This window comes from Panthera onca, chromosome B2 (genome assembly GCF_046562875.1).
Source record: "Panthera onca isolate mPanOnc1 chromosome B2, mPanOnc1 haplotype 2, whole genome shotgun sequence".
NCBI classification, from domain to species: Eukaryota; Metazoa; Chordata; class Mammalia; order Carnivora; family Felidae; genus Panthera; species Panthera onca.
The window spans coordinates 97,354,160-97,372,654 of record NC_138343.1 but is presented as its reverse complement, the minus strand read 5'-3'; the positions used below and the strand labels follow the sequence as shown (position 1 = coordinate 97,372,654).

Sequence of the window (18,495 nt, the reverse complement as noted above, 5' to 3'; positions counted from 1 at the left end):
ATCTGGGTCCAGCTCTGAGTTCTGCCAAACTTCCTGGGGACCCATGACTTATTATGAATATGCCCCAATTACATTTCCTGCCCACAGTCACCAGGTCCATGTCCCTAACTCAAGTGCAAAACACAAAATTTTACTTTGCTCAACCTAGTTCTCCTATGCTTAGCCAGGGTGCTCTCCTGCTCTCACATGACAACCCTTTGCCCTCTGAAAAAGAAGTCTTTGGACTTCTGGACCTCTCCCTCAGGGGCAGGGGGTGCAAAACAGACTTGCCACTCCCACCCCCACCCCCACCCCCACCCCCACTAAAAGGTCTGACCTTAGGCTGGTTGTGGAGGATCAGGCTGCTGATTTATGTTTTCTTTACCATTTCCCTCTAAGGTGTCCAGGGGGAGAAGACTAGTCTCTAGGTAGAAAGGTGGACTCTACTTTTCGAAGCACCAAAACGAGCCTGGAATAGAGCCAGGCTGACTTCAGACTCTTTCTGTCTACAAAGTTCTCATGTCTCAAGCCAGGTGAGACTTGGGAGAGGTTCTGAGGGAAGGTCCCAGGGGCTGAGCCTGTAGACAGCCATCTACTTCTCTCACTTGTGGAGAAGCTGGGGTCCTGGAACAGTTTCTGGCCACAGGTGACCCCTCCCCTCCGCATCCCCCTCCATAATCGCCAGGTATTCAGCAACACTTCCGGAGGGACTCTGTGGGTGAAAGGTGCTGTGTCAAGTGCCAAGTAAATCCCTGACTTGTCCCAAAGCTCTCAGTCTCCAAGTGCTATGCTAATCCAACTCTGTAAGGTCAAGCCCCGTGTAGGCCCATTTTTAAAACTAGATGATACACTTCTTAAGGGTTAGGATATGTCTTAGCTTTTTTCCCCTCCTGCGTTTCCTGGAGCCACTGCGATGGCTCTGCCATATCTTGTAACCATTGCCTGAGGCTGAAAAACACTTTCTCACACATCCATGTGTTACGATTTTCAAATGGTATTTAAGCACTGTCACGAATACTTGTCATTATGAATTATTCTCAATTAATGGATAATAAAGTAGAGCCACGATCATGGGAGATGCCTGAGTTCCTTTTGACACTAGAAGGAAGCCCTTGTTTATAGAAAGGTGGGCAAAAGATACAATAGATATTTTGTACCTGACTGATGGCCCTATAGCCCCATTCAGGGATCCCTGGCTTCCTGTTCTTTGGGGATTAGGCGAAGGAAAGATGTCAACACTTTCTCATCAGCAAGGGGGTTCTGCACAAGTGGATGATGGGCTTGATGTCTTTAAACTCCTGCCTTAGTTGGCCTGTAACTGCTGTCATAGGAAAGATTCAGCTTGGGGAAAAAATATCCCTTTTTAAAAAGAGATGAGCTACATACAAAAGCCCCTAACATTTATTCTGGGTTTTATAACCACCACCACTCCCATTCTAGTCTTGCATTTCTCTAAAAAATGGAATGGCTGCTGAAAAGTAAATGAATCACTTCGGGGATGAGACCCAATTCTGGAACATTTTTCTCCCAAAAGGGTAATTTTTCAGAATAATCTTGAAACCGGGGCTTGCCAGTGGAGGCCTTCATTCGTATTTGCACCGTTGTTTGCCTGCACGAACCCAGCGTGAACCAGGGGGGTTGGTCTACTCTGCGTCCTGAGCCGAGCGCTGGCCTAGTACTCCTGGTCTGGTGTAGATACCCCTTGCTGCTGCCATCCTTGCTGGAAGCATCCATGCAGTGCTGTTTGACATCACTCTCTCCGCGGGTGTTGCTGTGGATTGTCATGAACCGGCTTGCTGTGGGCTCCCCACTCTTGCTGCTGCCAGCTGTCATGGTCCCTTAGATCCGTGCAAACGGCCACCATCAGGGAGCCCCTGAGTGCATTCGGCGGCCCAGCAGGCCTCTCAGGCGGGTCAGCAGCTGAGCTCTGCATGTGCTTGCAACCCCCCAGTGCTCCCAGAGCACAGCCCCACCAATGCCTGCCAGTTCCACAGTTGTAATTGTCTTCACTTTAATTCTCTGCCTCAAGCTCCTTTCGTTCCAGCCTCCAGATTTTCGCCTGGTGAAAACACTCCCTGCGAAGAATGGCTTGTTCTTAGGCCAGGTTTTCCAGTTTCCCCAAGAGTCAGCCTGAGGCTGCTGCCACTGTACTTGGAGAGGACAGATCCCTTGGGAGAACCTACTCGCCAAGGCCCGAGCAGGCTCCCTCCTCCTCAAGTGCCTTCATCTTCATCACTCCCGAGGCTTCCACAATTCCTTCTCATTCTCTCCTGCCAGCCACCACGTATAACACTCTCGGAGGGTTGGGGTGGGAACAGAAAGAGCTTTAGTAAAGTCTCAAGAAGCATTTCTTAACTAAAGTGAAAATACACAGTGACCCCAGTACTGTTGTTCGTTTCCCAGCTTAAGATGCCAAGAAATTACAATGATATTTCTGAAATAGGAAGGGGTGACTCTGCAGAAGCAGAAAGAAATCAAAACTGGCTGAGCAGCTGACCACAGACGGTGTCCTCCTACCACGGCTAATGTGATGAGGCACCTAGACTGAAGTTGACAGAACATGGTGAAATTCAGCACAAAGGACCAGGAAGAGGCCGTCTCTTAACTGCCCCACATGCTTATATACAAACTCGATTCAGATCAGAATTAACGTTTCTTGTCATCTCCGCTGAGCCCTGTGAGGGGCTTACGCGGTCGGCAGTCCTTTATTTCCAGGTAGGAGAGTTGAGGCCAAGAACCGGGCTTGGTGAGAACAGGGCTGGACCTTACCACAGCACCTGGCTCCAAATTCATCCTTCCTAGAATCCCCCCAAGAAGAAAGTATCTTTCCCTCTGCCTCTGGCACCTCTTTCTGGCAAGTGTCCGTAATTCCGCTGGTGTCACTGTCTTACTTAAGTAGAGAATCATGTCAGAATGGGAGACACATTTAGAGACTGTCCATAGTCTACAGTCACCCTGTACCAGGGCACATTGTGTGCGCCCAGAAGGTTCCAGGAGGGTCAGACACACATGGTAGTAGTCTGATGCCCATCTTTCTAGAAATACATCTTTCCTCTGTGGCTCTCAGGGCACTTCGCACATCGTATTCTTTCCCTGCTTTATCACAGTGAGGGAGGTCACAGCCAGAACCCCTATTTTGCACAGGGAGAAAGAGAGGCAGAGTGAGAGAGGAAGAGCAGAAACACACATCCCTCCATACTGGCTACCTTCACTATCGAACTTCACAGCCTCCGCTTGTTTTCCTCAGCACCTCTCACTGTTTTACAGAAAATTTAAAAGAAATTCAGGTGAGTTGGCAGGTTGTGTTTTCCTCAAAGCGGAGCAAGCGTCCCCAGGCTGCCCTCTGCAGAGCTGGGAAGAGCCAGGTCTTTGCCTGTGTTTACTGGTCTCTTCCTGCCATCTTGTGGCTGCGAGCCAAGTGTACATGCAAATTCCAGTCTTCATTTCCCAGGCTCTCTAAACAATCAGAGTGAGTTTCTATCCCTTGCAATCTACACCATGGGAGGTGTGATGGGCACTGGGTAATGTATGGAAGTGTTGAATCTCTATATTGTCCACCTGAAACTAATATAACATTAATGTAACACGAACAAAAACTTTACAAAAGTACCACACCACTAGTTTCCAATTTTTTTCATCATATACCCCCAATCAATAAACATGATGTATATTTAATACATAAATTATAATTATAGATTTACACTAATGTAGCATCTATTTGTACGCTATAATACAAATATATATATTTATGTATGTATCATTTTTTTCTTCCAATTTTTTAAAAATTCCAGTTAGTTAACATACAATGTAATATTAGTTCCAGAAAAATGTATTTTAAAGGCTGAAATTAAAGTAAAATCATAAACAGGTTTTACCTTATTTTATTAACAGTGTTGAAAAATCTTTTTCTTTCTCAAGACTATGATTGAAATAGCAAAAAAATCTGATTAAAACTGGGCAGAAGATTCACAGAGCTAGAACAAACAATCCTAAAATTTGTGTGGAACCAGAAAAGACCCCAAATAGCCAAAGCAATCTTGAAAAACAAAACCAAAGCTGGAGGCATCACAATCCAGACTTCAAGCTGTATTAAAAGCTATAATCATCCAGACAGTATGGTGCTGGCACAAAAACAGACACTTAGATTAATGGAACAGAATAGAGAACCCAGAAATGGACCCACAAACGTATGGGAACTAATCTTTGACAAAGCAGGAAAGAATATCCAATGGAATAAAGACAGTCTCTTCAGCAAGTGGTGCTGGGAAAACTGGACAGCGATATGCAGAAGAATGAACCTGGACCACTTTCTTACACCATACACAAAAATAAACTCAAAGTGCATGAAAGACCTCAATGTAAGACAGGAAGCCATCAAAATCCTGGAGGAGAAAGCAGGCAAAAACCTCTTCGACCTTGGCCGCAGCAACTTCTTACTCAACATGCCTCCAGAGGCAAGGGAAACAAAAGCAAAAATGAACTATTGGGACCTGATCAAAATAAAAAGCTTTTGCACAGTGAAGGAAACAATCAGCAAAACTAAAAGGCAACTGACAGAATGGGAGAAGATATTTGCAAATGACATATCAGATAAAAGGTTAGTATCCAAAAAATATAAAGAACTTATTGAGCTCAACATCCACAAAACAAATAATCCAGTGAAGAAATGGACAAAAGACAAGAATAGACACTTCTGCAAAGAAGACATCCAGATGGCCAACCAACACATGAAAAAATGCTCCACATCACTCATCATCAGGGAAATACAAATCAAAACCACAATGAGATACCACCTCACACCTGTCAGAACGGCTAACATTAACAACTCAGGCAACGACAGATGTTGGCAAAGATGTGGAGAAAGAGGACCGACCCCTTTTGCACTGCTGGTGGGAATGCAAACTGGTGCAGCCACTCGAAAACAGTGTGGAGGTTCCTAAAAATTAAAAATAGAACTACCCTATAACCCAGGAATTGCACTAGGAGGTATTTATCCAAGGGATACAGGTGTACTGTTTCAAAGGAGCACATGCACCTGAATATTTATAGCAGCACTATCGACAATAGCCAAAATATGGAAAGAGTCCAAATGTCCATTGACAGATGAATGGATAAAGAAGATATATACATATATACATATGATATATATATATATACATATATATGATATATATGGTATATGATATATATCGTGTATATACATATATATTATATATGTATGGCATATGATATATATGGTGTATATATATGGCATATATATATGGTGTGTACATATATATGGTATATATATATGTTGTGTGTATATATATATATATGGTGGATGTGTGTGTATATATATATATATATATATATATATATATATACACCATCTATCTATCTATCTATCTATCTATCTATCTATATATATAGATAGATAGATGGTGTATATATAGATGGTGTATATATATACATACATACACAATGGAGTATTACTCAGCAATCAAAAAGAATGAAATCTTGCCATTTGCAACAATGTGGCTGGATCTCAAGGCATTATGCTAAGTGAAATAAGCCAAACAAAGACAAATACCATACAATCTGACTTATATGTGGGAATTAAAAACAAGCAAACATACAAAAAACCGAGTTCACAGATACAGAAAACAGACTGGTGGTTGCCAGAGGCAAGGGTTTTGGGGATGCAGGAAATGAGTGAAGGTGGTCAAAAGGTCGAAGTTCCAGTTATGAGATAATGTACAGAACAGTAACTATAGTTAATGCTACTGTTGCATATTTGGAAGTTTGATAAGAGTAGTAGATCTTAAAAGCTCTCATCACACACACACACACAAATTTTGTATCTATATATGATGACCCATACAACTAGACTTATTATGGTGATCATTTCACAATACAGTATATACAAATATCATTATATTGTACACCTAAAACTAACATGATGTTGAATGTCAATTTTTTCCCAACTTTAAAATAAGATCGTGACTGGAAATGTTTTATTGCCTTTTTAAAATTGTAGTGTAATACTTTATGATTCAAAGGCCTAGTCCTGGGTTTATTTCTATACTTGGTTTTAAAGGCTGTTGTTGCAGAAGAAGATGTTTATAGATTCAAATTAGGAAAATTGTATCAATCGCTGTACTTACTAATTCATGATACTAGTATTTCAGTTCTATCTACCACTTACGAGGTTCTTTTCCACCTTCTTGACACCAAAAGGTATTGTGTTTTGTGGGTTTCTTTTTTAAACAAATGAACCCTTAATTTGAAAGACTGTTTTTTAAGTGTGCAGATGTGGGAGTTCTTACTAATGACACTTAACATCACTTTTGGCCACAAATCCTATTATGATGCAATATTCCCAGACATGTTCAAAATGCTCTCTTTGTACAGCTGCTACTGCTATGGGAAGGCTGCTCTTTTCTCACACTCATTTAAAAACATCACCCATCCCTTGAAGGTATCACATTAAAACATACTCATTGGTAGCCCATTACTAAACCACTGATCCCAGGAAAGGCGGGCATAGTTGGAACAATTACGTTTTCTTCTCTTATTTGGCCGTTTGTCAAGGAAAAAATGTGTAGTTCATCTTTAAGTCCAGCAATTCTTTTAATTTAACCCCAGAACCTCTCTGTGGTACAAAAGATTTTCATGGCCAACTCCTTTTCCCCACCATTTCATTTGCAAAATATCATAAAGTTCCTATTGTTTATTTAAAAAAAATTTTTTTTAATGTTTATTTGTTTTTCAGAGAGAGAGATGGAGAGAGACAGAGCATGAGCAGGGGAGGGCAGAGAGAGAAGGAGACACAGAATCCGAAACAGGCTTCAGGTTCTGAGCTGTAGCATAGAGCCTGACACGGGGCTTGAACTCACAGACCATGAGATCATGAACTGAGTGGAAGTCAGATGCTTAACCAACTGAGCCAGCCAGGTGCCCCTAAAGTTCCTATTACTTAAAGGTCTCGTCTTTATAAATTTTTTTTAATGTTTATTTTGAGAGAGAGAGAGAGAGACAAGCACGAGCAGGGAGGGGCAGAGAGAGAGACACAGAATCCAAACAGGCTCCAGGCCCTGAGCTGTCAGCACAGAGCCTGACACCGGGCTCGAACTCACGAACTGCAAGATCATGACCTGAGCCAAACTCAGACACACAACCGACTGAGCCACTCAGGTGCCCCTCAAGGTCTTGTCTTTATAGAAGTAGCCATGTTGATGACATCCTGTAACACCTAAACTGGAGTGTGAGGTGAGTCGTCACTAGCAAGGACAAGTGAGGGCACTGAGGCCCAGGCCTCCTCACTCCAGCTGCAACCTCTCCCTGGGGAGTCATGTGACTGTGGCTGTCTGACAAGGGGCCTGGAGAGGTGCCAAGGGCAAGCCAGATAGCAAAAATCAGTAAAACAATTTTTATGTCTAAATTTTTCATTTATTTCTAAATCGATAGTAAGCAATACAACAAACTAGAGCTGCTTATGCTTTCTTCCTGCATCCTAGTGCTCGTCAAGTGCTCCTGGGGTGTGTGCTCCCCCCAGTTTGGAGACCACTGCCCCTGATGGCACTTCAAGTGTGCCAGTCTTGCCTGCCCCTCCCCCACCAATATAGATTTCTAAGCTTCTGAAAAGCAAGGGCTGGGCCTTATCCTTCTCGTCCCCCCCAAGAATCTAGCACAGGTAGAGCAAAGCTCAGGTGCTCCACGCCCCTGGGTTAATGGAATGAGGGGCTCCACCAACAGCGAGCCCTCTCACGTGCAGATGCCCACCAACCCAGTGGGGGCAGGGCTCAGCTGAATAAAGCCTAGACCTCATTCTTGAGGCTTCTTCATGTACTGGGATGAGAGATGTGTAAATAAGGGATGGCATACAATCCAGGGCAGGACGTAGTAGAAGCTGCTGGAGAAATGCAAGAAAGGGCTGTGGGAGCATGAAGCTAAAGACCCTTGGTTCTGGCTCATTCTCCCTAGAAGGATTGAGAAAGGCTTCCTGGAGGAGGTAGCATGCTATTCAGTGGTACAGGTTTTGGTACCATTGCAACAAGGGGAAAGGATGGAGAGAAGATGATGGAGTGGCCTTTAGGAGATGTCACGAAGAAGAACCTGTCAGGGGAACGTATAGATGGAAGAGGAAGAGCTCACCGTGTCACTCGCAAGGACAAACTCAACAATCCACAGGTCACGAGAGGGGACAGTAAGGTAGCCCCCCCTACAGTGTTCCAGGTACATTGGGTTTCTAATAAAAAATTTTGCACAGTGAACAAAAAAGGTCTTTAGATGCAGACTCACAGATGTTCTTTCTGTTCCTCCCACATTCCTAACACGGTGCTGCCTTAGGGTCCTTGCAGCAGCTTCTGTCTGTCTTGAACACCCTCCCTCGAGGTCACACAGTTGGTCCCCTACGTCATTTGGGGCTCCACTCAGATGTTACCTCCTCAAGAGCTTCTCTGACCTGATCGAGGGAAGCCTGGCACTCTCCATCACAGCACCTTCTCCACTTTCGTCTCAACACTAAGCCTACCTGGATGTTTTCTTGTTTATTTTTACGGGCACTTGTTAACTGTTCCCCTCACCCCAACACACACATACACACACACGAATATAAGGGTCAGGGCAGCTGACCCTTATAAATAAATATTGGGTAAAGACTTCACTCGTATCCTCTTAAAATACTTGTTACAAGGTAAGTTTAATAAAAGTCTCATTTGAGATGACCCCAAATCCACTTATGGGGGAAAATAGAAAGAGAAAGGGGGCAAGGGAGACAGAGAGGGATGAAGATAAGAAAGTAGAAATTGCTCCAGTGAAATCTGATGTATGAGGTTATAAGACAGCTTTAGTTTAACTTATTTGTATTTATTTATTTATTTTTTTAAGTTTATTTATTTTTGGGACAGAGAGAGACAGAGCATGAACGGGGGAGGGGCAGAGAGAGAGGGAGACACAGAATCAGAAGCAGGCTCCAGGCTCTGAGCCATCAGCCCAGAGCCCGACACGGGGCTCGAACTCACGGACCACGAGATCGTGACCTGAGCTGAAGTCGGACGCTCAACCGACTGAGCCACCCAGGCACCTTTATTTATTTATTTATTTATTTATTTATTTATTTATTATTTTTGAGAGAGAGAGAGAGAGCGTGCATGCGCGTGCGTGCAAGCGGGGGAGGGGCAGAGAGAGAGGGAGACACAGAATCCAAAGTAGGGTCCAGGCTCTGAGCTGTCAGCACAGAGCTCAACACAGGGCTTGAACTCACGAACCATGAGATCATGACCTGAGCTGAAGTCGACGCATAACTGACTGAGCCACCCAGGCGCCCCAGTTTATCTTCTTTTTAAATCTAATGTTTCATTTCTCTTATTTCAGTTAAAAAAAAAAAAAATCACTGTGTTCTATGCACCTCTCAAAGTTACCTTACTTAGGTTGTAGAAAAAAAGGTGGTAGAACTAATAGACACATTAAAATCCCTCGGGGATGTAACTTCGAGTATTTGATTTGTCCACAAATTTCTCTAGAAATGTTAAATGTCTTAAGTCCTTGTTTCCCAGTCTCAATCATCAGCTTCTCTGAGAGCATTTATTTAAAATGCAGATTTCCAGGCCCCTCCACAGAAGACTGAAACTCAGGAGCCTTGAGGTGGTCTCCAATAATCTGCAAGAGGCTTCACAGGTGGTCGTGTGGCTCGCTGGGTCTGGGGGCAATACAATAACTTACCTTTTCCCGATCGTCCGGAAAACCGTATCAATGCTTCGTTGTACCATTGGAAAGCTCATGGCTGGAAAACAGTGTTAAAAAGGTGAAAGATTTTGCTTCAAACCTGCTGATTATAACGTTGGCATTTGGCTGGACTCTCTCCAAATGTGCCAGACACTTGGAGGTGTGTCGTGGGGGCCCTGGCCTGCCTGAGAGGAGGGCAGCTCACCCTCGGCACTTCTGGCATCAGTGCCTGGGCCGGGACACCCTGAATTTGGTGCCTTCCAGAAAGCAGGTGGGCGCTTGAGCCCCTTCCCTGACTAGGAGAGGCCACTGCACACATCTTAACGTGGGGTCCCTGGGCCACTCGAGAATCTGCGCAAAGGCCTCAGAGGATCTGTGTACAGAATGGGCCGTGTTTCCCTTGCTCTGAAAAGGCCTCTGGGCATTCATGCTCAGCTCTCGATGGAGCCTGACACTGAAGAGGTGAAGCCTCAGCTTAGAGGCTGATACTGCTTGCCATGGCATCATGGTGCCAGTGGGTCCCGCTGCCCTGCAGGCATCATGTCCGGGGAGGGAGGCTCAAGCCCGGCCCTCCGCCGGCTCACCTGTGCTGCCAGGCTGGAGGCAGGCCGCGGACAGACAGCAGCGAGCGTGGCAGGAGGAAGGCTGATGGTCAGGGAGCTGCAGTGGACTGCTCCAGTCATCATCTGGGTCTCTGAATTCAAGGGGCAGCTTCCTCGGGGTCCCCTCGCAAATCCTTCCGATGGACCTGAAATGTCAGGCCGAAGAATGGAGCAGAGTGGGTATGTGACCCAGCACGTCTCTCGGGAAGAGAATCATAGATGACCATGATCACCAGATGCCTGACCTTGCCACGTGCTCATCCTCATAACAGGCTGCAAGGTCGGTGTGCTTTGCCCCACCCATTTTACAATGGGAACCTGCAGGCAGGGCGACCTTAGGTAACACACCAAGGTCACGTGGCTATCTAGAGGGTCGGACTCCAAACAGCAAGCTGGCCCTCCGTGGAAAGGACATTAAGAACTGGGCTTTGCCCCGGCACGGTGCCAGGCTCCAAGCTGATGTCTCTTGGTCCCAGTCCAGACCCGTTCCACCACGAATGGAAGCCAGAAACAGAAGCTATGCTCTGCCTGGGACTTAAACAAGGCAAATGCAGACTGTGAGGGAGAGGACAGGTGTGAGCACAACCTCTCCCCACCCATGCAACCCTGGGGCACAGTTTCTGGCCTCGAGGCCGAGCTGATGGCGCTGAAGCTCAGGGGCCCAAACTGGGGACAGCCCAGAACCTTAGGGAAGAAAGCTCTTTCTGAGGCAGGTGCATAGGAGGTCCCAGAATCCACACACAGGCTGCAGTTCCCGTTCAGCCCCGCATTAGATGCTGTGCCCTGGGCTTCTCTGGGAGCTGGTCGCACCAGCCCAGACGGGGCGAAGGAGCTGCCCTCAGCCGTCATCAGAAGGCCACCCTGGAACCGTCTGCCTTGTGCCACAACAGCTTTGGATGTTGACATCCTGTCCCTCCTGCACGCCCCGGAAGGAGTGCTCTGCCAGCCACGCCACAGCTGTCCTTCCCTCCTTCTCAGAGAGCGGGCTGCGTCACAGGCATCCTAACACAAGGGTGTCGCTCACCTGTGCTCTGGGCATCTCCTTTGCTCCAAACTCAGTGTTACCTTATCATGGTTAGAGGATTGTTTTTGTGCCGTTAAATCTGATTATGTCCGCACCGCAAAGGCATAAGCAATTATTTTTAATTCTACAGACTATGTTACTCTATTCAGCAGAAATCAACTGATATTTCTTTAGCAATTGAATTTAACATTCTGCATGTTACAGAATTCGGTTAAACATATGATAGGTTACTCGGGGCACCTGGGTGGCTCCGTTGGTTAAGTGTCTGACTTAGGCTCAGGTCGTGATCTCACGGTTCGTGGGTTCTGAGCCCCACATCGGGCTCTGGGCTGACAGCTCCGAGCCTGGAGCTGGCTTCAGATTCTGTTTCTCTCTCTCCCTGCCCCTCCCCGACTCGTGCTCTGTCTCTCAAAAATGAATGAACACTAAAAAAATTTTTTGAACACTAAAAAACATTTTTTTAAATATGATAGGTTACTGGTACAAAATATGGGTATGTTTTAATGGCTAGCAGCAGTTTTTACACTATGCATCCTAAATTTGGTGTTCTAAAAATGAATTGTTAAATCTAGGAGGACCAACTGATATCCCATTTCTCTCAACACTCAGAAGAATAACATTCAAGTCATTCTATCTCCCTTCTCTGAATATCCAGAGCACTTAGTAATTTCTCATGGTATGTATCACACCCTGCCCTCTATTCTTCCTTCTTATCAGGTTAATCTCCTGGAGAGGAGGGATAGGTCTTGCCATCTTGCGCCTCTCCCTAAGCACACGATGTCTGTCACTCTGTTCTTCCTCTGCCTTTTACTAAACTTCTTGACTGACTTGAGCCCCCTCAGTGTTCCCAGGACACCTGGGCAAGCTACCCTCTTGGCATCTACAACATTATGTCCCTGTGTTGTCCCGGGAAGATCATGCGCACATCCTGGCTAGGGAGTTTGTCTCATTCACCTTGGTGTGACTTTATGTTTAACATTTTGTGGAACTGCCAAACTGTTCTCAAAAGCCGCACCATTTTACACTTTCACCAGTGACATAGGAGGGCTCCAGTTTCTCCGCAACCTGATCAACACTTGTCATTATCTGTCTCTCTGATTCTAGCCATCCTACTGGTGTGGCATGATATATGATTGTGGTTTTGATTTGCATTTCCCTAACGAGTTACCGAGCACTTTCTCGTGTGCTTATTGGCCACTTATATCTGTACACTATTTAATCAAATTATAAAATGTCAGAGCTTCACAGGAAAATTTCACAGATGACTTACCCAAGGTTGTGCGTGGCTAGACGCAATACAGGGTCTCCAATGTACTCCTGACTCCTAACCAGTGCTCTTTCTTGCCCACCTGGCCCTTCCGTCAGGTTGCCTCTGGATTCTGATGCCCTTGTATGAGTGAAGATTCATCCGATAAATCATTGAATTCCTTAGGAGTCAGCATAAGCATGTGCTCCAGCACTTTTTGATTTTAGTCCGTATCCTTTTGTCTTTGGTTGGTTGGTTTCATCTCTGAAGATGGTTTTGTCTGGGTGCTGACTTTGTACTTGAGCAGACGGTTTTTATAACTTGCAGCTACTTAAAGTTTGAAGCAACTGGCGGCTGAACTCCAAGCATTAAGTAACTTGAAGCAACATTCCTTGTCACTAGAGTGCAAGCGAGGATGGTTTTAGTTTTTAAATTTTTTTAAATGTTTACTTGTATTTTTGAGAGAGAGACACACAGAGTGCGAGCGGGGGAGGGGCAGAGAGAGCCGGAGACACAGAATCTGAAACAAGCTCCAGATTCTGAGCTGTCAGCACAGAGCCCAGCGTACTCGAACTCACGAGCCGTGCGATCGTGATCATGACCTGAGCCGAAGTCGGACACTTAACTGAGCCACCCAGGCGCCCCTCGAGCATGGGTTTCAAGTTACAGAACAAATTTAAACCTATCCACTTAATGTTGTCACTATGACTGTGAACACAAAAACGAAGTAGGAAAGTACTTAAAGTTAAGGAATGAGGTAGGGCTGGTAAGGACAGTCATGGCTTATGTATGAATGCTGGGGTTTGGGAGAATATAGAGATAAGCTGTCATACCTCCATCCTCCCAGGGACACAGCACATGGATCTGGAGATAAAGCTGAAGAGAGAAGCCATCCTTAGTGTGAATTCTCAGGAAGGCGTGAGGTCCTCAGACAATTAACCAAAATGAAAAGAGCTAGCCTGGGGGATGGCTGCTACCCAGTCAAAATAAGCTCATTTATGCTGCAATAAATAAACACCACCAAAAATCTCCATGGCTTATCAGAATGTAGTCTTATTCCTTGCCCATGCAACATTCACCATGGGTTTCCATGTGGTGGCTCAGCGCTCCAGGCTACTTCTGTCTTGGGTGTAACTGTCTTAATATATTTCCATGTTTTCCACGGCAAGAGAAGAGCAATCTAGAAGACTTCAAACCACCTGATGATGCTTCACCTCGGAAGCAACAGGGCACACCATTTCTGCTCACAACCAATTGCTTAGAACTAGTTACATGGACTTGCCCAACAGTCTAGGGGAAAGGAGGTGTGATCCTCCTGTAAGCGTGGAAGGAAAGACGAACTGGATGATGCATTAGCTCTGCTAACATCTGCCACGGCTGGGGAAGGGGGTTCTTTTTGGTCTTCCTTGGGGGGGGGGGGTGCGGTTCTTGGAGGTATCTTTGTGTCTATTAGAGTATCCCTTTCTGGTAGGGGACAGAGGAGGAGTCTGGATTGTGGAGGGAGAGCTGAAGCAAAGGGGAGGTGCAAGCTGAAGATAATCAAATTAAGTGTGATAAGCCAAATCATCTGGATCCCAAGTACTTTCTGAGTTTATTATCTGTGTCCCCCAAAACATGAAGACAGTCTTTGTCTTAGCTAAGATTTGGGGAAATTCAAGTATGGCTTATCCTTGCCTAATTCTAGGTTTTATTTTGATTGAAATTGGAGCGATTTCCTTAGGGAAACAGTTTAGTCAACATATAGATTCTCTTACCAAAATAACCACTATTTTGTAAGCATTTACATCATTATAGCCCACATGGCATCTGGCAGAGTGCCTCACCATAAGAAGCCCTTAATTTGATGAGTTAGAGAAGGAATGAGAGGAATGAGAACTATCAACTTTCTATCGTACTCCTGAAGGCCAGCCTCTACCTTTCTGTAAGTCTCCAATATCCTCAGTCACAGGGCGAATAATGAGGCCCGTGGAGACTCCAAACCTAATTCAGTTACCGCAGAACTCAGGACAGGCCCAGAGGGCTTAGGATCATGTTTGCTCAAACTGCTCCCACCTTCGGATTATTGGATTTGCTATTCATTCCAAGAATTAATGACCTACCGAGCCTGGCCCTGTGCAAACACTTATTTGAACCATTTCTGAAGCATGTATCGACATGATTCTGACATCTATCACTTCTTTTTCTTTTTCCGACATCACTGGTCCTTGCCAATCCATGGAGTATTGCAGCTGCCTGAGTGCCTGGGATGATACCACTGCAAGAAGATACTGTGGGCTTGGAAGACTGGTGTATGGCGGCTAGAGAAGAGAGAGCTGTAAAGGTGGGGCTGGGGTGGTGAAGTACTAAGTGCTTCAGAGCAGCAGGAGATACTGAAGGCTAAAGCCAGGGCTCTGCAGTTGGTGATGAGGAAGTTAGGGCTGGCTTGAGAGAGAGAGGTTTCATTAGGTAGACTGACCGCCATCTTCTCTTTATTCAGATCCCCATCGGGCTTAGCCCCACCTGCCCCCCCCCCCACCTCCATGCCCAGTGCCCTCTCCCCAGTCCAGCTCCCTAGACCAGCTCTCAACTGCTGGGCCCCACTGGGCTCATAGGAATCCTTTATCCCTTTAGCAATAAAATTCAACCTTGTCAAAGTATAGTCCAAAGACTCTCTCAGTGAGTGTGAGATCGAAACTATTTTTCATAATACCACCAAGACATTCTCTACCTTTGTCACTCCCTCACAGGTATACAGTTGAATTTTCCAGAAGCTACATGATGTGTCACATCACAACAGATGGAGTGCATAAGCTGATATGAGACTCTGACTATATTCTATTAAGCCAGATGTTTGCAAAAATTTTAAGCAACGCCACTTACTAAATTGTTTTTGTTTTGAAAAATATAGCTATTTTTATAATGCTATTCATGTAATATGTAATGAGCTTATTATTTTTAAAATGAATTAACACTTAATTTCTCAATTTTAATTTTTCATATGGTTAAATAAATACCCCCCCCCCCCACACACACACACAAATAAAAGCTTTTTGGAATCTGCAGTAATTTTAAGAGTAAACAATGGTCCAGAGGCACCGGGGTGGCTTAGTCAGTTAAGCATCAGACTCTGGATTTTGGCTGAGGTCATGATCTCAGGTGTTGGGTTCTGCACTGACAGTATGGAGCCTGCTTGGGATTCTCTTTTCCTCTCTCTCTGCCCCTCCCCTGCTTGCTCTCGCTCTTCCTCTCTCTCAAAATAAATAAACATTAACAAAAAGAGTAAACAGTTTATCAAGTTCCTTACTTCTTCAAGCCTTCTTTTTGCACAAGGCAGCAGTAGAGGAAGGTCAGTCCCCTCCTTCCTTCGTCCCCTCCCCCGCCCAGCTCTTCTGCTGTGTGGACACCACAACCTTTCCTGCCTCCCCAGTTTCTCACCAGCACCCCAGTTTCCCATCCTTGCACAGACTTTCTACAAAGTCATTGCCATTCCCCAAAATGTCTGTTGTCTCTGCATCTCCCTGGAGGCACAGTGATGGAGAATTCTGGTGAGCCTGCCCACTGGCTCCTGTAGCACTCACAGCAACCATCCCCCACCCCACCCCCAACCTTGGCTGGACCTTCCCAGCAGCTGCAATCAACCCTGAAGGGACACTCTCACCCCTCACTTCCCTTCAAACCCTCGTTCCAAATACCTTCCAGTCTTCTTTCTAGGGACCTCTGGTGCGTCAAATTATGTGGCTTATACTCCTCAGTTTATGACACAGTGACATCATTTGCCCATGCAAGGCCACCCTTTTGTTTTTCCCTCTCATCTGCCACACCCCATGTCATTTCCCTCCCCCCCAGAAGCATCCATTCTAGTATATATTCTTTCCCTCCAATCTATCTGCCATTAATACATTTAGATTTTGCATGCCCTAGAAAAATATTGGGGGTTATTTTATGTATGGGTTTCCAAACTCGTATTAATGGTACTGAATCTAATGCTCCCGCAGGACAGTGTTTGGGCTTGCCCATGATACCATACATAAATCCAGTTCATTGCTTCTCGCTGTTGCAGAGGACCCCCTGCAAGCTCAGGGCACCCTCCTTAGCCATTCCCCCACTGACAGACTCCCTTAGGTGGCCTCCACTTAAATTCTTCGACGCTCCATTTTCTCATTAAACAAAAGGACTGGTAGTGATCATACCTCCTTTTACAGAGTTATTGTGCCAGTTGGGACTTCAAAGTCTTGCCAACCACTGTGATTCCAGTTCTTTGCCATCGCACACGTTACAGTGAGGAACAGCCCCTTTGTACATGCTCCTACACCCACATCTTTCCTACCCCAGACATCAGGGTCCACAATGACTCAATAAATGGGGGCTGTTATTTTTATTTTATTACTACTGGAGCAGGGAAGGCCACAGAGCACAGGATCTGGGTCCAGAAGACATGTTTCCCAGCTGTGTTACCCCTGGCTTCCATTTCCTCATAAAAAAGTAGGAATATTCGGATCTCCCTCAGACTGCTATGGATGAAATGACAGGGTAGGAGCGAGTGCTTTGTGATGTAAGGAGCATGCTGGGTTAGCTATTCTGTTGTTAGTGGGAATGGGGGCGAAAGGCAGGAAAGTCTAAGGAAGGATGAGAAGCGGAAGAAGGAAGAGAACAGGCACTAGGAGGCAGCAGGGAGGCCCTGGAGATGTCTGTGCCAGTGACCTGGGCTCCAGGACCTCTGAGCAGCAGCCTTTGCTCCCTGGGAAGTGCTCCAGGTGTGGGAGTCAGAAGACCCAGCTATAGGCCCAACTCTGTGTGGTTACTGGCCGTGCAGTCATGGGCACAAGCGCCCGATGGGCAGCGATCAACCCTGGCTGCACATGAGAACCCATGGGAGCATTAACAAGTACTGGCCCGAGGCCCCGCACCTGACCAAGTGTATCGGGCTCCCCAGGAGTGGGACCTAGGCCTGGGAATACGCAGCTTGTGTGATTCTTGGACTTTTTTTCCTGTCAGTTCATCCCGCTGACCACAAGATGGTGCCCTCTTTCTGGGAAATCTTTGATGATCGCCAAACAGGCAGCAATTTGCTCTCAGGTCCTGAAAGAATATATTTGAATTTAACAATCTTCACAGCATCTCACTAAGCCAGAATTCCATGCCCTTGGGTCTAGCACTTTAACGTGTCTCCTTTCTCTTCAGCTGGAAACCTCAGTGAGTTGGGATGTGTCATCTACTATTTTGTTTCCTCAAGCGCTAAAATGCAAAGCAGAGTAGGCATTTATTATTACTTTGTGATTCTAGTCATTAGTATCAATAACTGCTTTTCATCTACCACTTGCAAAGTGCTTTTCGCCAAATATTCTCAGAAAAACTCTGTGAGATGGGTATTACTATTCTCACTTACAGATGAGAATTGATGAGAAAACTGAGGTTCACAGCACTAGTTCAAGGTCACAAAGCAAAAGCTGGCAGAACCAGATGCTGAACCCTTCCCACTATACTTGGATGAGAAGAGAAAGCACATCATAGAGACTAGCAGTCAACCACTTGGGGACCCAAAAAGTACAGCCCTGAGAAAGGAAACCTCTCAGGAAAACCTCTGGAGGACTTCCCAGGCAGGCAGGAAAGACAGAGGTCCTCTGGACTTTGACGTTATCACAGACAGCAGGTCGGGAGACATGTCTGACTGGGGCTGAGTGCCTTGCTGAGGTAACAGATGGGCAGTTTCCAGTGCGAAGCTGGACAGAATCAGCATTCAATGAAGAAGACAGACTTTATTATTTTTAAAGTTTATTTGAGAGAGAGACAGACAGACAGAGTACGTGCAGAAGGGGCAGAGACAGAGGGAGGGAGAATCCCAAGCAGGTTCCGCACAGTCAGCAGAAGGCTGACTCGGGGCTCGAACTTATGAACTGTGAAATTATAACCTGAGCCGAAACCAAGGGTCGGCTGCTCACCGACTGAGCCAACCCAGGAGC

The 18,495-nt window shown here is 45.7% G+C and overlaps 1 long non-coding RNA gene across 1 annotated transcript; it reads right to left on the bottom strand.

Moving 5' to 3' along the window:
* Positions 1-9,390: 9,390 nt before the first annotated feature.
* On the bottom strand, positions 9,391-15,016 carry LOC132667470 (uncharacterized). Its single transcript, XR_009605167.3, has 3 exons — positions 12,581-15,016; positions 10,269-10,432; positions 9,391-9,742 (listed from the first exon to the last, which is right to left on the bottom strand). It is a non-coding gene; the product is annotated as an uncharacterized LOC132667470 (long non-coding RNA).
* Positions 15,017-18,495: the final 3,479 nt, after the last annotated feature.